The sequence below is a fragment of the Acinonyx jubatus genome, chromosome A1, assembly GCF_027475565.1.
Source record: "Acinonyx jubatus isolate Ajub_Pintada_27869175 chromosome A1, VMU_Ajub_asm_v1.0, whole genome shotgun sequence".
Classification (NCBI taxonomy): Eukaryota; Metazoa; Chordata; class Mammalia; order Carnivora; family Felidae; genus Acinonyx; species Acinonyx jubatus.
The window spans coordinates 97,272,890-97,300,047 of NC_069380.1; the positions used below are offsets into that span (position 1 = coordinate 97,272,890).

Genomic DNA, 27,158 nt, shown 5'->3' on the forward strand with positions numbered 1-27,158 from the left:
GCCAGAAATGGGTGTGACTGGTGTTGAGCATTTGTTCATTTCAGACACATCTATAAGGAGGTAGCTCTAGTTTTAGCAGTTACAGCGTGAGCTGGATTTTTATGTAAACTAGAACAGCATCTCCTTTTCTTTTATTCATCATAGCACTGAAAGCAGTGTCTTAGCCATACTTAGAGGTTTTAAAATACCCTGATCTGATTCTCAGCCTGCGTTATTGACCCCTTAAGTCAGAATTTGATGAGTAGGACCCAGACAGCGATACTTTCCCCAAGCTTCCAAAGCCTTTTATTGCCTTAATCTAAACTTCAGAATTGTTGCATTGAATCTTACTATAATTAGGATAGTCTGGTTAGAAGACACAAAACCTTACCAGAAAATTTTCTTACCACCGTTTCCTCCACTTGTATCGTCACACAGTCCAAAATAGTAGTACCATAGACACGGCTGGAAACTGCTGTGTAAAATAGTCTGGATGTTCATTTTCTTAAGTTTTTAAAGTTGTGACACTACTTTTGGCCTGTCATACTTCATTTATGAATTTCACAAGATGATGTGAAATGTCTGAGGCCAGTGTTGGTGATGAAGGTAATTTTATTCACGGAACTAATTTGAACCGGGAATATTTTGTTAAAAGATGAAAATATTTAATTTCCCCACAAACCTGTAAAGTTTATCACATGAGATAAAAAAACTATTATGTGATAGGGGCACTTGGGTGGCTCAGTGGGTTAAGCGTCCGACTTCGGCTCAGATCATGATCTCACGGTTGGTGAGTTTGGGACCTGTATCAGGCTCTACACTGACAGTGCAGAACCTGGTTGGGATCCTTTCTCTCTCTCTCTCTCTCTCTCTCTGCCCGTTTCCCACTTGCATGCTCTCTCTCTCTCTCAAAATAAATAAACCTAACCCCCCCCCCCACTATTATGTGATGCAACTACATGCATATTCACTATGATAAACTAGAACATAAACTTAAACTGGAGTAGGAATCTCTTTACAGATTAATACACTTCTCTTGTCATAGGAAAACCTAAACCATTTATAAGGGAGAGGAGAATATTCTTATCTTCCATGATTTTTTAAGGATACCTGTTAATGGTGTATTAGGTCTCCCTGCCATATTGGCTCATGTGGATAATAATTGAAATCGTCAATTTTTATCAGTATCTTTATGCATACCAATACAATTATATACATGCCAATACTTATATTGTGCTCAGGCCTAGCTACATAATTAGCAGGGCCAATGCAAAATGAAAATGAAGAGTAATTAGTTGAAAAATTATTAAGCATTTCATGATGGCTGTAGCAGAGCGTTAAATGACGCACAGGGACCATCTCTACAGGGTTTTGTGAGACTGTACAGGTCACAGGCCCGTGAAGCAGCTCTAATTGTGCCCCCTACTATACACATACCTGTGAGGGTCTACAAGAAAGCAGAAGGGTATCCGCCCTATAGCTTATATGCCAGTGAAGGAAACATGGCAGCTTGTGGTAACACATATCCTAGTGATCAGCTGAATAGCCCTGTGTCAAACGACAGTACAAATGTGGACACGGAGTTCTTACTACTCTGGGGAATGTCATTGGTTATTTGCAGGACAGGGATATGTGTGATCTTGGGCAAGAAACTTAGCATCACTGACTTTACTCATCTGTGAGGTGAGAGTAAGGACCTGCTGCAGGAATGTCATGACAATTAGGTGGAGCAGTTTATTTAAGTTACTCACAAACGGTGCAGCTGGTCCTTTATTTAAGAACTAGGAAGATAGTTTTAACCCAAATAAATTTTGGAACGCCAACCTCATGCTTTCTCTTGTGCTTTATCACTGCTCATCTACTTTTTCCTTTGAAACTAGTATGTACTTTCCACAAACAACCGAATCAAGCTGAGAAATTAATGTATCAGAAAGTACTATGGTTGATTATTATCTCATTGGAGTTAATGTGTAAGCATTCATCTTCCTGATGAATGCTAGAATAATATTTGTATGTTTAATTGTTTTGGTTGTGTTAGCTCAGATAGTTTAGTAGAAACTTGAAAATTTTTAAAAATTAATGGTGTATATTTCCTTCATTGTGGTTCTTGATTTTTTTGTGGGATTGAGTGATGACTGAGAATCTAGTGACAGTTAAGGAATCCCTGTACCAACCCAATTTTGCATAAAATTTGAAAAGATCTATGAGCGCCCTCAAACACATTAAACTAAAACTTTTGTAAAGAATTACAGTGTTGGGGTGCCTGGGTGGCTCAGTTGGTTAAGTGTCTGACTTCAAGTCAGGTCATGATTTCATAGTCTGTGAGTTCAAGCCCCGCGTTGGGCTCTGTGCTGACAGCTCAGAGCCTGGGTCCTGCTTCGGATTCTAAGTCTCTATCTCTCTCAGCCCCTCCTCTGCTCATGCTTGCTCTCTCTCTCTCTCTCTCTCTCTCGCTCTCAAAAATAAATAAACATTAAAAAATTATAAAAAAAATAATTGCAGTGATAAGTTAATTAATATTTCATCACTAAGACAGCAGAAATATGACTTTATCCAGATTAATTGCCCAAGTCAGGTGATACAGTTTCCTGTTTTGTGGGTTTTTGGCCACTCAGTCAGGCTGGTACCTTGCTTTAAGAAAAGAAAGAAAGAAGAAAAAAAGAAAGGAAGAAAGAAATAAGGAAAGAAAGAAAGAGAGAGAGAGAAAGGAAGGAAGAGATTAAAAAAAAAGAAAAAGATGGAAAGAAAGGAAGAAAGAAAGAAAGAAAAGAATAAAGTACTTTAAGAATCCAAGAGGGTAATACAGAAATCTGTGCCATTTGATTTTTGAATTCCTGAAAATGATAGAGGTGTAAGAAATTGAAGAAATGACAATATTTCATTTGATAGAGTAAAGTAGGCAGGGAATCGGATCCTGAACAAATTTTTCTGAAAGAGAGAAGAGGTATGCTTGTAAAACACTGGAACCACCTAGAAAAAGTCATAGTCACACCATCCTTAAGATTTTCAAAATATTCCCCACTTGCTGTGCAGTTTCATGGCTGTACAGACTTATGAGAAAGGTCTAAAAATTTGCTCTTGTAATTTTTAGAGAAGATGCACAAATCTTATGATAAAGCAAGCATTCAGGAGTTGACCATATGCAGGTAGGAGTGCTAAATTTTCAGGGTTCGTTTAGAGAAATTACATATCTAAATGTATTTCTAACTTGAAACCATCAAAAATTTAAAAGTATTTATCTTTCACTAATTCTCAGAATAAAAAAGGATGATCAGGTTACTTTAAAACTTCAGGGTTTGCCTTGTAGCCTTTCATAGTCTCCTCTTATCCTGTTGCATTTGTGGGGTTAGATCTTTATTAAATATGGTTGCCCGCACATTTTGTTCTCCTTGACCTTCCTAGCCCCTTCCAGGCTAACTAATGTCTCTTCCACGTGTAGTGCATTTTAAATCATCTTAATTATATTCTGCCTTTTTGACCAAAGTCTGAGCTAGGGAACTACAGTGGTCAGATCTTGGTTGATTGCATTTCCAGTAACTGAACGTCACCAAAGTTAGATTCCTAGCAGAGAACATTAGGTGTTGATTCCACCTTAGACATTGTCTTGTCCTAGTCAGTGACTTTGATTTCTCATTTAGAGAAAATTCAGACCCAGTGTGACTAAATGAGTTCCTCAATCCTATTGCAACTTTCAGAATTCCATCATTAATAAATTCAAGTATTTAATACACACTTCTTAAATGACATGGCTGAAGTTGTCCTATAATGAATATGATAGGCAAAGGTAGTTAAACTCTGAATACAAAATACTCTGTTTAATAAATAATTCAACATTGGGGAAATATGCTTTTATTTATTTTTCACCAGGGGAGAGTCTTTGCATATTTGAGCAGCAAAAATTACTGAAATAATACTAGTACTTGGGCAAAAAGTAAAGGAGGCAAGGTGAAAGTTAATTGGCAAAAGAAGGGTTCATATAATAAAAGTTGAATAGTATCAGACTAAATCTAATTTAGTTTGTTGAATGGGGGAGGGGAAAAAAGTTTGAAGCATACCTAAATTAAGTAAGTACATACTGTTGTAAAGACTAATTTTTTAAAGAGAAATTTTAGCTTTATAACAGTGTTTAGAGGAAGGTACATATTTCCCATCTGTATACCTTCTGACGCCACACATGCATAGCCTCTTGCATTATCAATAACACCTACTAGAATGGTAATTTTATTTATTTATTTATTTTAAACCAAGGTTGAACATACAATGACACATCATAATCATGCAAAGTCTGTAAGTTTACTTTAGTGTTAACTCTTGGTGTTATATATCCTGTAGATTTGGGACAAATGTATGATGAGTTATATCCATTATTACAGTATTCTATAGAGCAATTTTACTTCCCTACAGGTCCTCTCTGCCCTGCCAACTAGTTTCTTTGCCACCTGCTCCCTGGCAACCACTGATCTTTTTATTGTGTCTGTAGTTTTGCCTTTTCCAGGATGTCATACAGTTGGAATTGCATGGTATGTACCCTTTTGCATTGGCTTCTTTGACTTATTAGTGTGCATTTTTGGATCCTCCAGGTACTAATGGCTTGACAGCTCTTTTTTTTTTTTGAGAGAGAGAATGAGCACAAGCAGTGTAAGTGAAAGGGGGGGGGAGGGGGAAGAGGGAAGGAGAAAATCTTAAACAGGCTCCATGCTGAGCGTGGAGCCTGATGCAGGCTTGATCCCATGATACTCGCATCCGCCCGAGCTGGAATCAAGAGTCAGATGCTCAGCCAACTGAGCCATCCAGGAACCCTGACAGCTCATTTCTTTTTACCACTCAATAATATTCCATTGTCTAGGTGGACCATAGTTTATGTATAATTCATATACTGAAGGACACCTTGGTTGTTTCCAGCTTTTGGCATTTAGGAATAAAACTGTTCTAAACATTCATGTGTAGTTTTTCTGCAGATATAAGATTTCAGCTCCTTTGGGTAAATGCCAAGGAGTGTAATTGCTGGATCATATAGTAAATGTGTCGAGTTGTGTAAGAAACCACCAAATAGTCATCCAAAGTGTCTGGACCACTTGACATTCCCACCAGCAGTGGATGTGAATTCCTGTTTGTTGTTCCACATCCTCATCAGCATTTGGTAGTGTTGGTGTCCCAGATTTTGGGCATTCTGATAGGTTTATAGAAATGTCTCATTGTTTCAACTTGTATTTCCCTTATGACATATGATGTGGAACACCTTTTTATATGCCTATTTACAATCTATATATTTTCTTTGATGAGGTGTCTGTTAAGGTCTTTTACCCATTTTTAAATTAGGTTATTGGCTTCTTCAATTTTTTTTTATGTTTATTTGTTTGTTTTTGCATGCGCTAGAGAGAGAGAGAGCATGACCGGTGGAGGAGCACAGAGAGAGGGGCAGAAGATCTGAAGCGGGCTCTGCACGGACAGCAGAGAGCCCGATGCCGGGCTTGAACCTATGAGCCATGACATCATAACCTGAGCTGGAGTTGGACACTCAGCCAACTGAGTGTTGGCAGGCACCCCTTGGCTTCTTCATTTTTAAGAATTGTTGGGGGGTTCCTGGGTGGTTCAGTCGGTTAAGCATCCAACATCAGCTCAGGTCATGATCTTGTGGCTCATGGTTTCGAGCCCCACATTGGGCTTTGTGCTGATAGCACAGAGCCTGGAGCCTCCTTCAGATTCTGTCTCTTTCTCTCTCTCTCTCTCTGCCCCTCCTCCACTCATAACTCTCTTTCTCAAAAATAAAACATTAAAAAAGTTAAAAAAAAAGAATAGTTGAATTTTCCCTTGCTTTGACATAGAATTTATAACACCATGTAAATTTAAGGTACAAGATGTATTGATTTGATACACCTATATATTGCAAAATGAGCACCACCATAGTATTAACTGATATTTTCATCACATAGTTAACACCTTTTTTTTGTGGTGAGAACAATTTAGAATATTTTCTTACCAACTTGTTTATAATACAGTATTGCTAACAGTAATCACCATGCTGTACTTGAAATTGGCAGAACTTGTCGTATAACTGGAAGTTTATACTCTTTGACCAGCATTTCTCCATCCCTTTCCACCCCCTTTGCCCCTGGTAAACACCGCTCTACTCTCTGTTTCTGTGAGAAACTTTTTTAGATTGCACATGTAAGTGATACCATACACTACTTGTCTTTCTCTGTTTGGTCTATTTCACTTAGTACCCTTAAGATCCATCTGTCTTGTTGGAAATGGCAAGATGTTGCTCTTTGTCATGACTAAATAATACTCCATTGTGTATGTTTGTATGTATGTGTGTGTGTGTTTATACATCTCACCTCTTCTTTATTCATTTGTCTGTTAATGGACAATTAACATTATTTTCATGTCTTGGCTATCGTGAATAATGCTGCTATGAATGTGAACATGCAGATTCTTTTTCAAGATCCTATTTTCATTTCCTTTGGATATATACCTAGAAGTGGGATTGCTAGATCATATGGTAGTTCTACTTTTAGTTTTTTGAGGAACCACCATACTGTTTTCTTTGGTGATTATACCAATTGACATTCCCAGCAATAGTGAACAAAGTCATCCCCTTTTCTCCATATCCTTGCCAATACTTGTATCTTGACTTTTTTCAATAATAGCCATCCTAACAGGTATGTGGTAATACTGCATTGTGATTTTGATTTACATTTCCCTGCTGATTAGTAATGTTGGGCCCTTTTTTATGTACCTGTCAGCCATTTGCATGTCTACTTTGTGAAAATATCTAGTTATGTCCTCTGCCAATTTTTTAAATTAGATTGTATTTTTGGTATTGAGTTGTATGAGTTCTTTATATATTTTGAATATTAATCCCTTCACAAATAGGATTTGCAAATATTTTCTTCCATACTGTAGGTTGTATTTTCATTTTGTTGATTTTTCCCCCCTTTTGCTGTGCAGATGCTTTTTTAAATGTAGTTTCTCTAACATTTTCTTTATTCCTGTGTGTTGGGTGTCATATCCACAAGATCATTGCCAATGCCAGTGCCATAGAGCTTTTTCTTTTTGTTTATGTGAAGGAGTTTTACAGTTTCAGGACTTAAATTTTAGTCTTTTATTTATTTGAATAATTTTTGTAAGTGTTATAAGATAGGGGTCTAGTTTTATTCTTGTGCATGTGACTATCTCTATTATTTGTGGAAGAGGCTTTCCTTTCCTTATTGACTATTCTGAGCTCCTTTGTCACCCATTAATTTACTGTGTACGTGAGGTTTTATTTCTGGGCTCTCAGTTCAGTTTCATTCATCTATGTGTTTGTTTTTATGACAGTACCATATTATTCTGATTACTATAGCTTTGCTACATAGTATGAAATCAGGAAGTGTCAATCCTCCAGGCTTGCCCTTCTCTCTTAAGAATGTGTTGGCTATTCAGTTTCTTTTGTGGTTTCATACAAATTTTAGGAATGCTTTTTCTTTCTTCCTTTCTTGTTTCTTTCTTTCACTTTTCTTCTTCCCGTCCTTCCTTCCTTGAAAATGCCATTAGAATTTTGATAGGAATTGCATTGCATCTGTAGGTTGCATTGGCCAGTTTGGAAATTCTTAAAATATTATTTTTTCCAGTCTGTGAACAGGGAATACCTTTATATTTGTGTTTTATTTATTATCTTTCATCAAAGTCTTATAGTTTTCAGTGTACTAATCTCTAACCTACTTGGTTCAATTTATTCATAACTATTTTATTGTTCTTTGATAGTATCATAAGGGGGTTATTTTCTTTATTTCTGTTTCAGATATTTCATTATTAGTATATTCAATGTAACTGATATCTGCATGTGGATTTCCTATCCTTCAATTTACTGAATAGTTTTTTTGGTGGACAGTTTAGGGTTTTCTATATATAAGGTCATAGCACTTGCAAAGAAAGACAATTGTACTTCTTTCTGATTTGGATTTCTTTTATTTCTTTTTCTTGCCTCATTGCTCTGGCTAGAACTTCTAGTACTGTGCTGGATAGGAAGGTGAAAGTGGACACCCTTCTCTTGTTCATGTTCCTAGAGGAAAAGCTTTCATTTATTCGCTGTTGAATATGATGGTAGCTGTGGGTTAGTTCTATGTAGACTTCATAATATTGAGCTATGTTCCTTCTATTCCCAATTCGTGAGTTTTTTTTTTAATCATGAGAGGATTTACCATTTGTCATTTTGTAGGTGCTTTCCCTGCAGCTATTCAGATGATCAGACCACTTCTAATCTTTCATTATACTAAGGCAGTGTATTATATTTATTGATTTGTATATATTGAACCAGCCTGTATTCCATGGATAAATGACTTGATCATGGTGTATCATTGCTTTAATGTGATGTTGAATTCAGTTTGCTGACATTTTGTTGAGAAGGTTTGCATTTATATTCATCAGAGATATTGGTCTTTAGGTCTACTTTCTTGTCATGTCCTTATATTGCTTTGACATCAGGGTATTGCTGGTCTTGTAAAATGAATATGGGGGATTCTCTCCTCTTCAATATTTTGGAAGAATTTGAAAGACTTTGAGAAGGATTGGTGTTAATTCTTTAAATATTTAATAGAATTTACAGTGAAACCATATGATCCTGGGCTTTTCTTTGCTGGGGAACATTTGGTTACTGTTTCAAACTTCTTATTTAGGTTTGGTTTGATCAGATTTTCTTTTTCTTCATACTTACCTTTTGGTAAGTTGTATGTTAATAAGGATTTGTTAATTTCTTTCAGGTTAATACAATTTGTTGGTTTAGATTGGTTCATAGTAGTTTCTGATAATCCATTGTATTTCTCTTATAACAGTCATAGTGTCTCCTACCTTTTCAAAAAAAATATTAGTTTTATTCATTCATCTTTTCTATTGTTTTTCTGGTCTATTTTATTCCTTCTCTGATCATTGTCATTTCCTTCCTCCTACTAAATATTGACCTGGTTTGTTCTTCTTTTTCTATATCTTTAAAGTGTAAAGTTAGATTGTTTACTTGAAATATTTCTGTTAATGTAGGTATTTACCTCTATAAACATCTCTCCTAGAATTGCTTTTTCAGCATCTCCTACATTTTGGTATGTGTGTTTACACTTTAATTTGTTTTGGTGTTTTCTTTTTTTGTTGTTGTTTCCTTTGTGATTCTTTGGCCCTTCAGTTGTACAGGATTGTGTTATTTAAATTGCACATATTTGTTAATTTTTCATCATTCCATTTGTTAACTGATTTCTAGTTTCATACCACTGTGGTCAGAAAAAAAAATTGGTATGATTTCTGTCTTCTGAAATTTGCTAGGAGTTGTTTTGTAACCTACCATGATGAAGGAGATTTCACGTACAGTTGAGAACAATGTTTATTCTGTTCCTGTTGGATGGAACGTTCTGTATATATTTGTTATGTCCATTTGGTCTAAAGTATGGTTCTAGTCCAATGTTTCTTTGCTCATTTTATGACTGAATGATCTTTCCATTGTTGAATGTGGGGTATTAAGGTTGCCTAGTGTTATTGTGTTGTCTATCCCTTCTGATCTGTTAGTATTTGATTAGTATGTTTAGGTGCTCTGATATTGGGTGCTTATATAATTTTGATATATTTTTTGATAATTTGACCCCTTTAATCATTATGCAATCATCTTGGTCTCTAGTTATCGTTTTCATCTTAACGTTCATTTTATCCATTCTTTTTCCTTTGTTCCCCTCTAAATGAATAGTTTGGAAGTTTTTGTCTTCAATATCATTGATTCTTTCTTCTTGATGAAGTCTGATGTTGATTCGCTTATTCCATTCTTTGTGTTTTTCAGCTCCAGACTTTTGTTTGATTCTTTTTTATGATTTCTTTCTCTTTGTTAAACTTCACATTTTGTTAGTGTATTGTTTTTCTGAGTTTTCAAATTGTCTTTCTGTGTCTTCTTGTAGCAGACTGCATTCCTTCAGACACTTTTTTTTTGTTGTTATTCTTTATCTGGTGAATAATAGATCTCTATGTCTTTGGATTCAGTTAATGCAAGATATTACGATCCTTCATTCATGTCCTGTTACCTTAATTTTTCATGTTGCTTAAAGTTTTGTTTTTCTGTCTTTGCATTTGAAGTAGTAGTCACCTTCTCCAGTCTTTACTGTCTGACTTTGGGAAAGAGATACCTTCTGTTAACCTTAATAGATGTTCAGAGGCTTTCTCAGAACTTATATGGGTACATGTGCTCCATGCTTCTTTCTATCTCTTGAGGATAATTCTTAAGCTTGTATGCCTTCTGTGGATCCTGAAATGTCCAGGGCCAAATGTTGACAGCCTCCCTTTTGTTTTCTCAAACATGGTGCTAGAGCTTAAGTTTGTTGTCTGTGTCTGTCCCACAGATTCAGCTGGCTTTCTGCATACTCTGTAGCCATCTGCTAAAGCCTACTTTCATTTCCTCCACTGGGAGGATGCACAGGGTGATGGTATGAGTAATGAGGCATATAGAGTACTGAAGGTGCACGTAGATAATTTGGGGATTCTTTGGTTGAGGTATTCCCAGTGGCTCATTTGCAAGCTTCTTGATGGAGTCTGTCATGCAGTTTGTAGGATCTCTGTTCCTCCAGTGTCTCCCAAGGGCCCTATCTGTTGCTCTATCCACTCCCTAGTCATGATTAATTACTTTGGAAGGAATAAGAGGGAAATGAAGAAGCTAGCTGTTCACTCGAATGGTTTCCTTTTCCCCCACAGGAGAAGTTACAGGCTGAGGAAGATCTCCCTTGGCTCAAAGCTGTGCCATCTTGGACAAGGGGTGATGCAGGTAAAGTCAAACTCTTTCTTTTGCTTCCTCCAGTGTGTCTGAACTCATACGTATGTTTTTTTGTTGTTGTTCCAGTGGTGTGTGGGAGCCTCTCTGAAAACCTGGTCCTTCACAAAGGCTCTTTCATGTGTGGGTTATTGTCTAAGTCAGGGTTTTCCAGGGGCTCCTGGGAGCACAGCAAGGAGGGCTGATCCTGATTTACGGTCCACAGCCAGGAATGAGGTCCGTTTGCCAGCTACCTGGCAGATGGATGGGTGATACTCCTTCCAGGTTTCTTTGCATGCTGTGCTGGATTTCACATTTCCTTTGAAGGCAGTTTTGTCCATCAGTTATGCTGAATGTTGTTGGTTGGGGGATGGAATGAGCGATATATAATAGTACCATGATGCTGACGTCATTTTCAGTTTGAGATATTCTTAAATTTCTGTTGAAGTTTATTCTTTGACTCCTGTGTTACTTAAAAGTGTATACTTGAATCATGCTGTATTTTGGGATTATCCAGTTAACTTTCTGTTACTGATTTCTAATTTAACTCCATTGTGGTCTGACAGCAGCTACTGCTTATGATTTCTGTTTTTAAAATCTGTTCATTGTCATATTTGTTACTTGTGTGTTTTATGGCCCAAATGTGATTTATCTTGGTGAATGTCTTGATGGAGGCTAGTGAAAAATGTGTATTCTGATGTTTTTTGGATGAAGTAATTTATAGATTTCACTTATATACAATTGATTCATAATGTTGTTCAGTTCAACTACATCCTTACTGATGTTCTGCCTGATGGATCTGTCCATTTTTGAGAGAGAGTTGTTGAAGTCTCCAACTCTAGTAGTAGATTTATTTTTTTCTCCTTGTATTTCTTTTGGTTTTGCCTCATGGAGTTTGAGGCTCTTTTATTAGGTGCATGCACATTAAGTATTGTTATGTCTTCTTTGAGAATTGACCAATTTAACATAATGTAATACCTTTCTTTACCCATGATAACTTTCTTTACTTTGATGTCTCTTGTATAGTACATACTGTTTTTAAGCAGTCACCAAGTTTGTTGGAGAGAACAGTTTGGGAAAGGTTTGCATTGCATTTCTTCTTGACTTCTATTTGTTAATTTCAGTCATTATCAAATAAGACACAAGGTCTCAGGGCTAAATGCCCTGAGAAGTATAATTGAACTAGTCTGTTTAAGTATGGCAGGATTTTTAAGTGTTAATCAAATGGAGAACAGATGTCATGTGACTTTGTAATTAAAATTTCTTCTTGGAGCACCTGGGTTGCTCACTCGTTAAACATCTGACTTCAGCTCAGGTCATGTTCTCACGGTTCATGAGTTCGAGCCCCACATTGGGCTGTCTGATGATAGCTCAGAGCCTGAAGCCTTCTTTGGATTCTATGTCTCCTTCTCTCTCTGCCCCTCCCCCACTCATACTCTGTCTCTCAGAAATAAATAAAACATTAAAAAAGATTAAAAAAAAGACTTATTAGTCATCCCTTCCTCCTTGGATTTCTTTTCCTTCCCTCTCTTTTTCCCAATAATTATTATCTAATAACTACAGCACACTATGGGAATAAAAAATTATTATCTATCAAAAATATAAATGATGAACCTGAATTACCCCAGGTTGGGAAGAAAATAGTAAGTGTCCTAAATGTAAAACATAGGATTCTATAAAGCTTCTATTGGAAAGGGGCAGGGAGAAAGGAAAGAATATTCTCTGAATGCTATATCATGTTGGAAAATATGATGCATGTTGGAAAACCTTTTTGGCAAAGTAATCAGTTTAGAACTTTATATATAATGCACCAATATCAAGTTCAGATAGATTAAATTCTTTTGATAGGTAATTCTTTTGACACGCATTGTTTTCCCGATGGTCTATTTGTAATTAGTTTTCTGTTTTCTTTTCGACAAATATTTACCTGGGACACTAATGTAACATAGTTTATCCTAAACCTTATGTAATTTGGCAATCCTACATTAATTCTGGTGTATAGTTTTGTTTTTTGAAATGTAATCAGGTTTTCATTGTTTTTGTGTGTATTTTGTTGGATACAGAAGTTGATTTCCAAGCATCATTTTATTCCTTGCTGTAGTAACCATGAAGTTTTGGGAGCTGAGTCCACCCCTAGTGGTGGACTTAATGAGTCTAAGCCAGTAGTTCTCATTTCCAGCTCTTACGTTAGAATCACCTGGGAGCTTGCTGACATTACAGATACCTGAGCACCACTTAAAGAGAGGAGACCTGATTATAGAGGTTTCAGTTTGTTTGTTTGTGTTTTTAATACTTCACAGATGAGTCTTAAGTGCAGCCAGAGTTAAGAGCAACCAACCTTGGAAACCTATTAGTTTTAGGTTCCTTGGCTCAAGCTTTCAAGCCTAAGTCCTTACTGACAGCATTGTCCTGGCCACAAGTACAGTTCAGGAATGCACAGATGATCTAGTTTAGGAAATGGGACCATAGAGGAAATTGCTATGCACTTCTGAGTAAAAATTCCTCACTTAATTTTATTTATTTTTTTAAATTCCTCACTTTAGAGAGAAAGCTGTTGAAATATTTGATCTCTAATGTGTCTGAGTGTCATCATTTGTATGGTATAAGGCCCGATATTTCTGCATCCATGTTGTTACCAACCCCTATAGATAAAAAGAGTAGAGAAAAACACAGGGGAATGGGGCAGTTATTGGGTTTATCAGCCCTAAAACTAGACTTACTGCTAACGTTTATGTGTATGAAGTTAACCAGTTGATGTCCTCCCATAAGACTTGGGAGACTCATAGTTTTTATATCGTTGGCTTAGTATCTTAACTATGCCTGATGCAACAATGAATTTTGTCTATAAGCACTTGTATTTAAACCTGGACTTCTCTTTAAATTATTTAATGTATGTATGCCAGAGTAGTCACTCCATCACTGTCTATATTTACAGTTACTTTTATAAAACATTGTTTGTTTATTCTTAAAAAAATATTTGTTTTTGTTTTTGTTGTTGAGCATATGTCTTCTGCTGTATGTTCTTACGAAGTTCTGCAAGTATAGTGGACACAGAAACTGGTAAATATTAGAAGCTGAGGTGTTAGAAATGACAGTATTTTCATCCAGCTGCATAATAAGTCTCTCCATAGCATACTGCTTATTTGAATACTGATACTATTACATCATTGGCAATGTCTTTACATGTAACAAGAGAGATTGAAAAAGCAATGATTTTAGCTTGTTACTTTACCATTTTCTATGTATTATTTTGGCCAAAAAAAAAAAAAAAGGTAGGGAACTGTATGTACCATTTTTCCTTTTTATCATTATGAATCCCCCAAATAAGTTTCTAATCATAACATCAATGTGCGGTTTTACAAAGTCCTGCTTCGAACCATGAGATTTTCATCGGAGTTGTCTTGTTTTATGGTGAAGCCAGTTTTTTTTTTCTTTTCTTTTTTTTGGGGGGGGGGGAACTTCAGATGTGTAAATGTCAGCTAAAGCAGTTAAACAACAAACACACGTACTATGTGAGCCAAACAAAACACATCTGGCGTGCTGGCTAACAGTATGTACCCTTTGAAATAGCTCAACAATTACAACCACAAGCCTGATCCAGGATTGAGGGTCTTCTCTCTGTTTCATCCCCAGCTCTTGCGTAATGTGGACTCTCTATCCTAAGGTACAGTGGTCACTCATCAGCAACTTGGGCCCACCTTCCTGCCTCCTTGTTTGCTGGGAATTACCAGGTATGAAGAATTCATTAAAAAAAAAATGTTTCCTCTCTGAAGTATGTGCATTCTACATTTTGTTTCCTACTTGTTAGCTTTATAGGTCACTCAAATTAGATCAATGGATTCATTTTCAGATTGAGGATTGGATGTTATTTTAAAGCCTTTCTTTTAAATCTTTGTAATAATTTTTGAAGCTGCCTCCTCCGTACTTGTTATTAATTACATTCTACTGGGAAGTGAAAGTCCTACCACTGAGCTCTTTAGCTATTATTGATTACAAATTAAATTATATTATACGAGTGTGTGTGTGTGCGTGTGTGTAAATTTCTGCATGAATTTTAGGCCAATTCACAATAACACAGTAGTACAAAAGAAACTAAGAAAGAATTGAACTTTCAAGTAGAGTTGATGGCAAAATCATACTTCATCACAAAAATTTTATTAGGTTTCAAATTTCAGAATAGAGTGCAAGGTATTTTTAGCTGAAAAAAGTCAGTCAGATGTGTTGTTCCAAATCACTGACAGCTGAAAGTGTGAGGTCTTGTTTGATGGCAACAGATACGGAAATTGTTTGTGCCACTTGCTCTGCCGTTCTGTGGCCTGGCACCCTTGGTGGAAGGGAATAAAACAGTTACCTTCATACACCGTGTGCCCTGCTTTGGCAGTAGCGAAGATTGCAATTGTCAGATTGTCTGGAGGACAGACTCTCAAGAGCCTCTTCAGATGTTTTCCATGATTTTATGGGACAGTTCTGGTACTTTCCAGTCACCACCACAGTGTCAAACTTCATTGTGGGAGAAAAAACAAAACAAAACAAAAACCTGCCATTAAATAAAGACTTGGATACAGCGATGATTTTCTCAGTGCTTATTTTTTTTTGGGTAGAATGGCTAAGGATATTTCTTGTAATTCAGTAAGTAGGAGTTCCAGTGAAATCCTAATTTCCTTTATCTAAAAAAAAAAAAATCCCTGGAATTTCAAATTTAAAAAACTAGCACATCATTACACAGGGTAAAAGAATTTATGATGAAAAATGCTTGTCTTTCCCACCCTAGATGCTGACATTTCACACACACACACACACACACACTCAACTTGGATTTTGAATTTTTGAATTTTTAATATAGCCTCCAAACTGAAAATAAGTGTAAGTTTTTAGTTTCCAAAGAGGTAGGCCTGTAATTCTTATGTTATATTTCTAAAATAGAGAAGAGCTAGTCTAACAACCTTAAGTCCACCCACCTCCCCCTTCACGGTCTCTCATAGGAGATGAGACTTTGATAGGAGATAGTCTGCACGATAGAGAGTCAAGACATTTGGGTCTTGTGTACAATGTTGTCTTTTCTCTGTTCTCTTCCTTGAAGGATGGTACGAGGGACCCTTTTATCCTCAGGCCAAACCATGTATATTTCTAGAAGATCTCTCTAAGTTTTAGGAGGAGTCTTCACAAAGAGGAGGTCATTACCTCAGTCGTCAGCTCAGTTTTTCCTAGACAGGATGCACCTATGTTTATTGGGAGAGAATGTTCATGGAGCAAATTTCCATGAATCTCTTGGAGATGGGGAGCTCATAAACACAGACAGAGAAGCCTGTCTCTTGCCTGGACCTTCCTCAAGGCAGAAAAAGGAGAGGAAGTTTCTGTAGAACAGACCTTAATTACTACCAGTTCGGGTTGGGAAGATGTGTGAGTTTATCACAAGCCAAATAGGCAAAGGAGGTAACTTGGCTGGAAGTGTCTTTATGAACTTTTCCCAAAAATTGCTTGGGGATGGCAATGAGAGGACTCTAGTAAGAGGAGGCTTTTGGGTAGAGTAGTAGGGGTAGCAAATGAGCGAGTCTAACAAGACATCAACTGGAGAAAGCAAGGTGCACATCAGTGATTGTGCAGCATGAAGGTTTTCTTCAGAGAGCCATTGTCCAGCCAACATTACATTCAGCACTTGGCCGTCTTGCTGTACTGAGAGCTTATGTCATCAGTTGTATAAGAGACTTTAGCTTCTGTTCTTTGAACCTCACCTCTGATAGTGAGGGATGCCCAGAAGCACCAAAGTAGAGGGGGGTGTAGGAGGAGGAGGGTGTGATAAACTATCAAGAGGGAGTGGAAGAGGAGAGTCAGCATCCATCCTGATTGTGTGGCTTCAAGACACAACACACACTGCAGGTGGGGGATAGGGAAGAACTGTATCCTTAGATGTGGTTTGGACTATAGAATGGACTTAGTTTATAGTCATATGAAGAGTTCTTTGAAGAGTATGAAAAGTTAGGAAATGTAATTATTAAAAACACCATTTTCATGAATTGCAAGTGATCCAGAAGCTATGGGGTGATAGGAAATGACACCACAAGCACAGAAACATGAAGTATATTCCTGTTTTACCCAATGCTAAACTTAAACTTATATATATATATATATATATATATATATATATATATATATATATATATATGGAGAGAGAGGGAGAGAGACTCAAAGAGAGAATCCCAAGCAGGCTCTGCACAGTAGTGAGGAGCCTGCCCAACTCGTGGGGCTGGAACTGAAGAACCATGAGATCATGACCTGAGCTTAGATCAAGAGTTGGAGGCTTAACTGACTGAGCCACACAGCCACCCCCACAATGTTAAACGCTTAACAAGCCATTTGGAAAGCCACATGGAAAATTTATCTATGTATATATACTAAGCACAAATGTGAAATAGTGCTTGTCATGCCTTGTACTTCCCCTCTAATATATTCTTCCTATCTCTTTTTTTTTAAGTTTATTTGTTTTTAAGAGAGAGAGAGAGAGAGAGAGAGAGAGAGAGAGTGTGTGTGTGTGTGTGTGTGTGTGTGTGTGTGTGTGTGTGTGTCAAGGGCAGGGAGAGAGGGACACAGAGAATCTCAAGCATGTGTGGCTCGAACTCACGAACTGTGAGATCATGACCTGAGCTGAAGGCAGATGCTTAACCAACTGAGCCACCCAGGCACCCTGATTTTGCCTTTTAAATGAGTATGCTACTTTAGTTACTGTAATGCTAGCTTCTGTGACAGAGAAGTTTCAGTGGCTTAGCTCATTAAAAGCTTATCTCTTGCTCACCTGATGAGGAATAAGCTTTCCTCCATGGCCCTTCTTGTAGCAGCCTGGAACACATGACTTCCAAGCTACCTGGATCCCTCTGTATGAAACAGAACATAGAGGTATAATGGGAGGTTTGTGAGGGCTAGGACCTGAGGACGCATACTCATTCTGTTCACAGTTCACTAACCTCTTGTATATAACCTCACTTGTCTGTCAGAGCAGTTTGGATATAGAGTCTAATTCTGTTAACAATATGAAGAGGAAACTGCTTTGGTGATTAGCTTACTAGTAACTAGGGAGCTGGTGTAGTGACATTTAACCTCAAAATAGTTATAGATTATTCCATTTTATGGCGCTTCCATAATTTATATGACCTGATCCCTGTTGGTGGACATGTAAGTGTTTTCCAGCATTTTTCTGTTTCAAACACTGCTGCAGAGAACCTTCTTGGTCTTGAATTTGGTCACCTGTGTATGTCCCTAAGATAAATTCTTAGAAGTAAAACTGCCAGTTGAAAGAGTATGGGCCATTTTGAAATTTTAGAATTATTGCCCCCTATAGAGATACTTATCAATGACACATCTATCAGTAGTTCATGAGGTTGTCTCTTTTGCCTATCCCCACCCAACTTTGCCTATTTTAATTCAAATCTTTTTCTTTCAATAAATACAAAATTTATTTGCATTAATTAGATGCAATTATTCCTTAGTGCTCTTGTGGATAACCACTATAGTTAGTTTTCTTCTAGTAAAGTAGAGAGAGGGTGGGTGGGAGATCTGTACTCTATTGCTTAACCAATTTTGTGGTTTAGGCAAGTAATTACTTTGCATTACGTGGGCTTTCATTTCTCACTTGGAAAATTGGAACATTAGATTTGATTTTTCTAAGGATCTCTAAGTTCATACACATAATGTATACATATGCTTATACCTTTGCATATACATTTGCAAACAGTGCAGAATTAGGTCAGGAGCCTGCTGATAATGTATTTGTTAATAAAGTCAAAGATGTTTCACTGAAATTAATTAAAATTAATTCCACTAAAATTAGAGTCATTCAGTGCATTTAAGAGACATAATGCTTACCAGAACGTGGTACAGTATTGTATGTTGTGATACCTTATAATTGTGCAAAAACAGATGTTACTATTATACACAGTAAATATTTTTAAAGCCAAGTAAGTGAAGAAAACAGTTTTATATTCAGTTTTATGTTTTAAATTACATTAAGTTTTCATTTTTTAGATCTGTTTTTAAATTCTTTAGTTAAATAATCTTGTAAAGATCTTTCTGTTGCATGAGAAATTGGAAAGTAGAATATTTACACAATTTCTTAATGAAGCTTAAGCAAGTGTGTGATCTTAAAGTGAAAGGTTTTTTTTAAATCAATTTTGACAGTCTCCAGATGTTTGATGCCTAATATGCCACAACTAAATTTTTATTCGACTTTGTCTATAGGCAGATTATTAGGGCTCAGATTGCGAATATAGGGCCCAATTGCTTGTGTGTGTGTGTGTGTGTGTGTGTGTGTGTGTGTGTGTATGTGTGTGTATGCGTGTATTCCCTTGCCCTATGTGGGGTATTTGAGCAGTATTTGAAGAATAATTTGTAAGCTCCCTGCATCATTTAAAATCAGTTTGGGTTGTTAGAAGGCATATACGATCAGAAAGAATGTGAATATGACATTCCACCTAGAAGATCTATACTTAAGGCTGTGTGTCCCAGTAATGGAACTTCATGGCCAGTGGTTCCAGAGAAGGCTGTGTGTATTTGGAGGTGGGGAGGGGTATTGGAGGAGGGGAGAGAGATTGAGAATGGGGTTTCTGTTTGCCTGTAATGCTATATGGGCTACTAGATTTAAAGTCAGTTAGGAACCATGATTAACCCCACAGGTGAAGGAGAATCTGACCAATCAAGGCAAGCAAGGCCTCATGCAAATTTCTAAGGGGAGTTGCCACACTCTTTCCTTTACGTGAGCTCTAATGGGTCTGAGTCAAAGCTGTGAAGCCAACAGTGTTCATAGCTGTGATTTCTAGTCCCAGCTCTCTGACTTACATTTATCCTTCCAATGTGGGGTCAGGAAGGTCTACAAATGCTAGGGCCTAAAATGGAAGAGCAGTGATGTTAACATAAGGCATATCTTTCGATTCCAAATACAGTGCTCTTTTGCATCATTGTTGAATCAAATTTAGTAGACTATAAGCTATATTAGACTGGGGTCGTTATTTTCGTGTTCATCTCATTCTGCTGACTGATTTCAGGACAGATGGTGTGTGTTTGGTACTTTTAATTGAACATGTGAACAGATAAATAACAGAATACAGGAAGAAGGCAACACACTTTTTAATGACTAGACATGAATTGCTGTCAATGTCTTAATACATCGAAATGATAAAAACATTTCCATGTGAGACTGAAATGTAAATACTGAGCTTAAAATAGACATGAAATGATTTTTAATTATCAAATCTAAGAGTCAACATGAAGAATAGTGCTTCACGACTTTAAGGGTTTAGTCCTCAAAGCTGTGTTTTGCACAGTTGCTTTTATGTGTGTTTGAGTGTTTCCTGTTGAGGATGTTAAAAACAATGAATTCAGGAGCCATTTGGAATGCCTGACAGTAGACTTTCATCAGGTTGCAGAGGCATCCAAAGTGAGTATCTTGGAGGTCAACCTCTAGAATCCCTGTGGCCACAGGAGAGACATGAGTGTGAGTGTTGTATACAATGAAGGAAAACATTTTCTGTCAAACAGACCAATTAGAAAATAATCTTCTTATCTCAGGAGAACAACATTCCCAGATGGTTTTTCAGTGGTTGGAAATTGGTTATTTTTAAATGAGCCCAAACTGTCACGTTGTCACTGAAAAACAAATTGCCAATGGAGAGTACGGGCAAGTCTTCATTATGTGACTCAGAGAAGGAAGGCAGGTAACACCACCTGTTAGCTCTTTACTTTGAGAAAGTAAGGCAGGATGTAGGGTGGCTTGCAAGAATGAAATTAAATCTTGTTAGTGCTAGCTCTCATTGTCCCATGTCCAGAAATTATCAATGGTGTCCTGAGGCTAGAGTCCTACTCTCCAGTCTATTTCCCTTGCAGTATACCCTCCACAGGGATGCTGGGCAAGAAAGAAGGGCAGAACTGATTAGGAGCAAGTAGTTTTAGATCCACCTTCAGAATACATCTTGAATGAGATTACTTCTGACCATTTCAAACATTTCTAGGTCAAGTCAACATTACCTTTCGTCTGGATGGCTGTGATAGACTCTTACTTATCTTCATTCCATTCTTATCCCTCTTCATTAAACAAACAAACAAACAAACAAACAAACAAACAAACAAATATATATACTATGGCCAGCATGTTGTATTTGGAGAAAATTGGATGCTATGACTCCCATTGCTTTTCAAGACCCACATGATCTGTTCCCCTGGCCACCCGTTGACCTCATTCTTTATCTTCTTATCCACATTCTATTCCAATTTCCCCTTTCTTTCTTTCTTTCTTTCTTTCTTTCTTTCTTTCTTTCTTTCTTTCTTTCTTTCTTTCTGTTTTTGAGAGATGGAGAGCTAGTGCATGAGTCTGCAAGTGGGGGAGGGGCAGAGGGAGAGAGAAAATCCCAAACAGGCTCCATGCTCATTGCGGAGGCCAGTGCACGCCTCCATCACTCGACCTTGAGATCATGACCTGAAGCGAAATCAAGAGTTGGACATGTAACCAACTAAGCCACCCAGCTGCCTGCCCATTCCAATTTCTTTAAAATTTCATGAAGAGTATACTTTTTTGATCATTTTCATGCTTTGCTTATTTTGTTTCCTTTACCTGAAATTTTCTTTTTTTGTCTTAGGCTTCATCAAAAGGAGAATCTGGGCACAATTCACAGGTCTTTTGAAACTTGTGTTTGAGTTCCTATTTTCTAAGACATTGTAACTTGATGATTTCCATGGGAAAACATACTGAATTACATACACTGAAACTAAAAGTCTCTACCCACAACAGACTTTTAACTTTGCATTTTTGGTACAGGAAGTGGCAAAGAGCAGATGACATTAGACCAGAGAGTCTTGGGTTCCCAGACTCTAAATCACATCCATTTGGCTGGAAGAAGACAGACCCTATTGGCTACTCTTATGGATATGTTATGATCCTTGCTGATTATCACTTGGGATAGAATATGTACCCTGGTCACTTATCCCTCCCAATAAAGGAGGAAACAATCACTTTTACTAGTATTAAGTATTAATTATCCCCTCAAAATACTTGGATTTTAGTTTTCAGGGTGTTTCAAAAGTAATCACCTTTCCCAGCCAATCACCAGGGAAAGTATCACGGAATTTCTTGCCAGGGGCAAAATTGCTCTTGAAAAGAGATTTCCTAGTTTTAACTCAAAAATGTCCTTTCTTATCTAAGTGGCAAATACTTAATCTTCCTTCATCTGACATGTGTCTCCCTCTCTGAGAGACTTCCGTCCTTTCCTCAGGCAGAGATTACTGTGTTTTCACAAAGTGTAGTTCATGCCTCTTTATATCTCTTAACATTTTGAGCTGTAATTTCTAATTCTGTATTTGCTCTCATTCATGGATTCGAACTCCCTGAAGGTAGGTAGGTAGTCTTGAGGCAATTCCCTAGTATATACTAGGTGGTCATACTATATTTGCTAAATGAACAGGTCACCATAGCAGGATTAAAATGGTATGTGAGGGAAGGGATCACAACATAAAACAGAAGATCAGGGGACTTTGGGATTTGGTGAATCTGGCAACTGAAGTTTTTATGTTAATGGTATTAATATTTTCTATAGTCGTAGCTTTGTCTTTCATGTAGTATAAATAAGTTTATTCTTAAATAATCCCAATAGGCAGGTATTCTAGATATTTTACAAATGAAGCAAACACCATCATAAATACTTTACAGAAGTTCAAACAGAGCCAACATTTAATTCCAAGCTGGAAGGCAGCATGACCAAGCAGAAAGGTAGCGAGTGTCAGAGTTAGAAAGACCTGGACTTTGAGCAGCTGTGTGAACGCGTAAAGTTAAATAAATTCTCTGAGATTGAAGATACTTTTATTTGTAAAATTCAGAAATACAAGAAAAATCCCTAGGAACATTATTGGCTTCTATTAGGAACTTGGAAATGTTGTTTTTATTCTGTTTTTATTTCTATTGTAAGACTGATATGGGAGATGTTGTAGTCTTTGGTAACTTTCTGAGCTGTTTTATTTCCCTTTTCCTCACTGTTAAATACTTTGCTCCTACTGCCATTTGCTAAGGGATCTTCTATTGCTTCAAATCCGTTATGGATGCATGAAAAGGAATCCTATAAATTCCTTTTTATTAAGGTGTTAGTATACAATACAAGTAATAATATAAGAGCTTCAGTTTACTGAGGACTGCATATACCTTGTAGTTAAACTTACTGCCTACATTTGCACCCAATTTGCAAGTTGGGGATTATAATCTCCAGTTTTTGGAAAACAGATCTGCGCTCAAAAGTTGAATAACTTGTCTGAAGCTGTGCATCTAGGAAGCAAAGCAGCTGGGACTCAAACACAACCAGAACTAACTTCAGTGTCAGGCATTCTCTGTGACACAAAGTTTTCTCTTGCTCAAGAGGAACTGATCAACTGGCCTCTTGGATCAGATGGGAATATTCTTGGCTAGGAAAAATCTTGGAGTATATTCTCAAATCTTATTATGTAGGCAATGGGTCAAGTCTCTGGCACTCCATGAACCCTAGACCCTGTTATATAAGATAGGGACCCCGTTTTTCCTAGGCTTTGTCCTCAGAAGTGCTTCAGAGAGATAAGCTGCTATGGACACCTGTCAGGCTGGTGTTGAGTAGAGTTGAGTGCGGCTTTTCTGAGGTTGGGTAGGGGTATTCTTGGGGCTTAACAGAAGGAAGAAAACAGAGGTCATAGAGAAGAATCTTAACCCTGGCTAAAAGGAAGACAGTACAAATTCAAGTCAAGTAGACAAAGTATCTCAATGTTGAGTTTAGTGGAATGAGAAAGGGCTCCTGAGGGTTAGGCTATGCTCTGGTGAGGGAGGACTAGCTCGGGAGTAGATGGTTCTGAGGTCATGTGGTAAAGTGCAGAGAAAAGAGGAGACTGTACCAACATAAATGGCTCCCTGAATCTGTATTTTGGGCTTGTTAGTAGGAAATGATGGGTGTGTAACAGGATAATATTTAATATGAAAATCCTAATGAGCTTTCTTAATCAACAATATGCAAGACAATATTGACCATAAAAATTCTAACTAGCTTAGTTCTGGACATACTGTAGCAGTTTTGATTTTAGGGTTTATATGTTGGTCTTGGGAAAGAAGAGGGGCCACCATAGAAGATCTGGTAGCAGCAAAATTGTCTATTTGAAAAAGTGGTTCTGCATCCAACATTGTTTTCTCTCTACTTGAGTCATGAAGATTTCTATACAATAGGAAAAATTACTTAAAAAAATACACACTTTGCATTTATAGAATTATGCGGAATGTTGCAAGAGTTAACAACTGAAGAGAATCAGTCGTGATAACCTATTTTTCCATGATGAATAAAAGTGATACCTTTAAGGACTGTTACTAAAGACGTGTTTTGTTGTTGTTTTCACCTGAGGAGCTCCTATAGGATTCTTAAACTAAAGAATGTCTTGAATGCCAGGTAGCCTGGTTTTAGTAAATGTCTTTGCTGTATTTTGCCATTTAGACTTCCAGGTTGTTCATGATTTTCTTTTGTATTACACGAAAGAGGACGCTTTAAACCTTTTTATTTTAATGTTAAGTAATACCATTAATTAGGTGGTAGTTACACACCTTTCTTCCACATCAACTTAAGCCTAATGTAAGTGGGAGATAATGATAGGATTTTTTTGTTTTGTTTTGTTTTTAGTGGAATACTTCTGGATTTTGGTTTCCTTAGAACACGTTAATGTTTCAGTCAACTTCACACTTGGGTCTTCAATGGCTGTACCTTGATGGACAGCCATTAAAGACCCTTGACAGAACAGAATGGGGTCAGAGAAACATGCCAAAAGGATACAGAGATGTGATCAGGCCTACCAAGTGTCACCAGACTTTGTACAGGAAGTGGAGAGCTGATTAATGGTCACTGAAATAATAGCCTTAAATTAAGGAGATGGCACTTTTAGAAACTGATAAAATGTGTTTTGAAAAGTATTCTGCTTTCCTTTGGAAGTGAGACACCTGTCAGGAGAATTGATAACTTGCTTTTATACTAATTTGCTACCCCACAGTCAAAATAAAGCTGACATCTATTTTATGTTAGGTAATGGGGGATGATCTAATATTTGAACAAAGAAACACGAGTTGAATAATGTATGATGACCATAAATGTGTCACTGGGTGTAGGTTGACGAAAGAACTCAGTTTTGTTTGCACATTGAGAACATGAACTGGAATCATCCGCTGTAAGAAATACTTCAAATCCTACTTAAATCAAACTAATGCAATGAGAAAAGAATACCATTAATTTAATTTATGTTCTGGTTTGAAGCTTAGATTGCATATTGAACCTGGAGAACTTTTTTAAGGTTCGTTGATAGTGATGGAATTTAACTCAATTGCTATTGGAAATTTCATCTAATAAATTAAACTGAACTGATTAAATTTAGATCATTTTTTCCCCTTGTCCCAGTTTCATTTCTTCGTTTAAACTATTGATCACTGCCCTGTGTCTTTCTAGCATGTTTTTCTGACCTCATTCTGTCCTGACAAGGGTCTTCAAAGGCTGCCCAGCAGGGTATCGCCATTGAAGAGGCAAGTATAAAGTTGATTGAAACTGTACAATGAACTAAAAGATAAAAGGCAATGGCTTAGAATACTGGTGTAAACCAGAAAGCAAATCCAACTTTTGCACTACAGGGGAATTTAGTTAGATTAAAGGTATTCTTAGATGTAAGCAGATAATTCTCCTCTTTGCTTTGTTCTAATCCACATGTACAGAGTCTTAGTTTTGATTGATTCCTGAGCCTGCCATAACCTCAGGAGCGCTCCTTAGTCCTGTTAGGAAGCAGTTTGAACCTTCAACAAAAACACAGTATTTTTGGAAATGAGAAAAGCAGTCAATATCCAAAATCCAGAAATAAATTTCTGAATCTAGAAATGTGAAACTGTTCTCTGTTAAGACAGAATTTTAACTTTGAAATTTCACTCAGCTATTTTGATTTGGAATTTACCAACCTGCATTCCCAAAAGAAAAAGGGTTAGTATATGTGAACACAGTATAGTTTTACAAAATCTGAAACGTTTTCTCTCCCAATTTTCTAACTTGGTTCCTGGTCACTTTCCATCCAGTGAAATGTTTTCTGTTACTTCATATGATGTAAATATAAAGTACTGCACTCCCCTGTATTTTTAGTTAGGCAACATTAGCTTGAAATTTTATCTCTGATTTTAGATGAAAGAATTACTTAGAAAAAGAGAGACATGCATGTGAAAGCCAGCATCTAAAAATAGTTTCTAAATATGAAGCAAAGAAAGAACACTAGTCTTCCTTATAATTAGAGATGTGCCAGAATGTTGATGTGGAGGCATAAGACTCCATTATGGAAAGAAGAGAAAAATGGGGGGGAGGGGCAGAAAGCTACTGAGAAAGAAGAGTTTTAAATTTTTATTTATGAGGATATTAAAACAAATACTTCCAAGTAGATTTTTTATTTCTACCTTATTCAAAAGATGCTGATTTGAAAACACACACACACACACACACACACACACACACACACACACGCTTGTACGTACACAGAGTAAGACAGAGAGGAAGACAAAATTGTATTTACAAGTAAGAAGTATATATTTCCTAGCAAACTCTGGAAAGTTAAACATGCAGGTACCATGGTATATAATTGTCAGCCAAACCAAACAGAAAGAATCATCATCAAATTCTATGACTGACATTTGTAGTTTTATTCAGTTAAACACATGTGTCTTAGAGATATAGTCTATAAAATTACTGCAATAATTTTATATGGTACAGAATACCAGATATATATTTATACATAAATCCTCTTTTCTCCCAGAGTGTTGTAAGTGATTATAAGGGATTGACTTTCAGCATTCTGAGATGTGCAATTTTGTAAAATCCAGACCCCGCATCAGGCTGTGTGCTGACAGCTCAGAGCCTGGAGCCTGCTTCGGATTCTATGCCTCCCCCTCTCTCTACCCCTCCCCTGCTCACGCTCTGTGTCTCTCTGTCTCTCGATAATAAACGTTAAAAAAATTTTTTTTTAAATAGAATGTCTCCTAATTCTGCAAAAACATAGATGATTAAGAGTATATATGCTTCTCTCTACTTTTGTGGTGTTACATTTAAAATAAAAGTGGGGAAATAGTGAGTTGAGACAAGAACCTAGTCTGTAGATTGTTTTTTTTCTCTTTGGAAAGCAGAAGGCTGAAAAAATAATTTGATAATTTGAATATATTTAGATGATAACTGCATCTCCAAATAATTGTTGTTTCCTAGAATCTTACACAATTCCTCATACTTGTAAGTCACATGCTGGTCCCAAATGTCAATTTAGTTGAGAACGTCAATAAATAGTAGAAATGTCAGAGTCAGTGGTTAGAAGCTCTTCAGAAAGAGTTTTGTGGGAGTCATAGTTCTAGGTGAATCCAGTCTTTGGTTGCCAAATTTACTCAGCT

At 36.9% G+C, this 27,158-nt stretch overlaps 1 protein-coding gene and 1 pseudogene across 2 annotated transcripts in view; both read left to right on the top strand.

The window, feature by feature from the left end:
* Positions 1 to 27,158, top strand: part of LOC106975244 (rho guanine nucleotide exchange factor 39-like) — a 133,667-nt pseudogene that overhangs the window by 68,981 nt on the left and 37,528 nt on the right.
* Positions 10,660 to 27,158, top strand: part of PRR16 (proline rich 16) — a 669,457-nt gene continuing 652,958 nt past the window's right edge. For both annotated transcript variants that reach the window (XM_053220118.1, XM_053220123.1), the window contains exons 1-2: positions 10,660 to 10,747; positions 14,366 to 14,463. The gene's annotated coding sequence lies outside the window, so the exon portion shown is untranslated. The remainder of the gene's footprint in view (positions 10,748 to 14,365; positions 14,464 to 27,158) is intronic.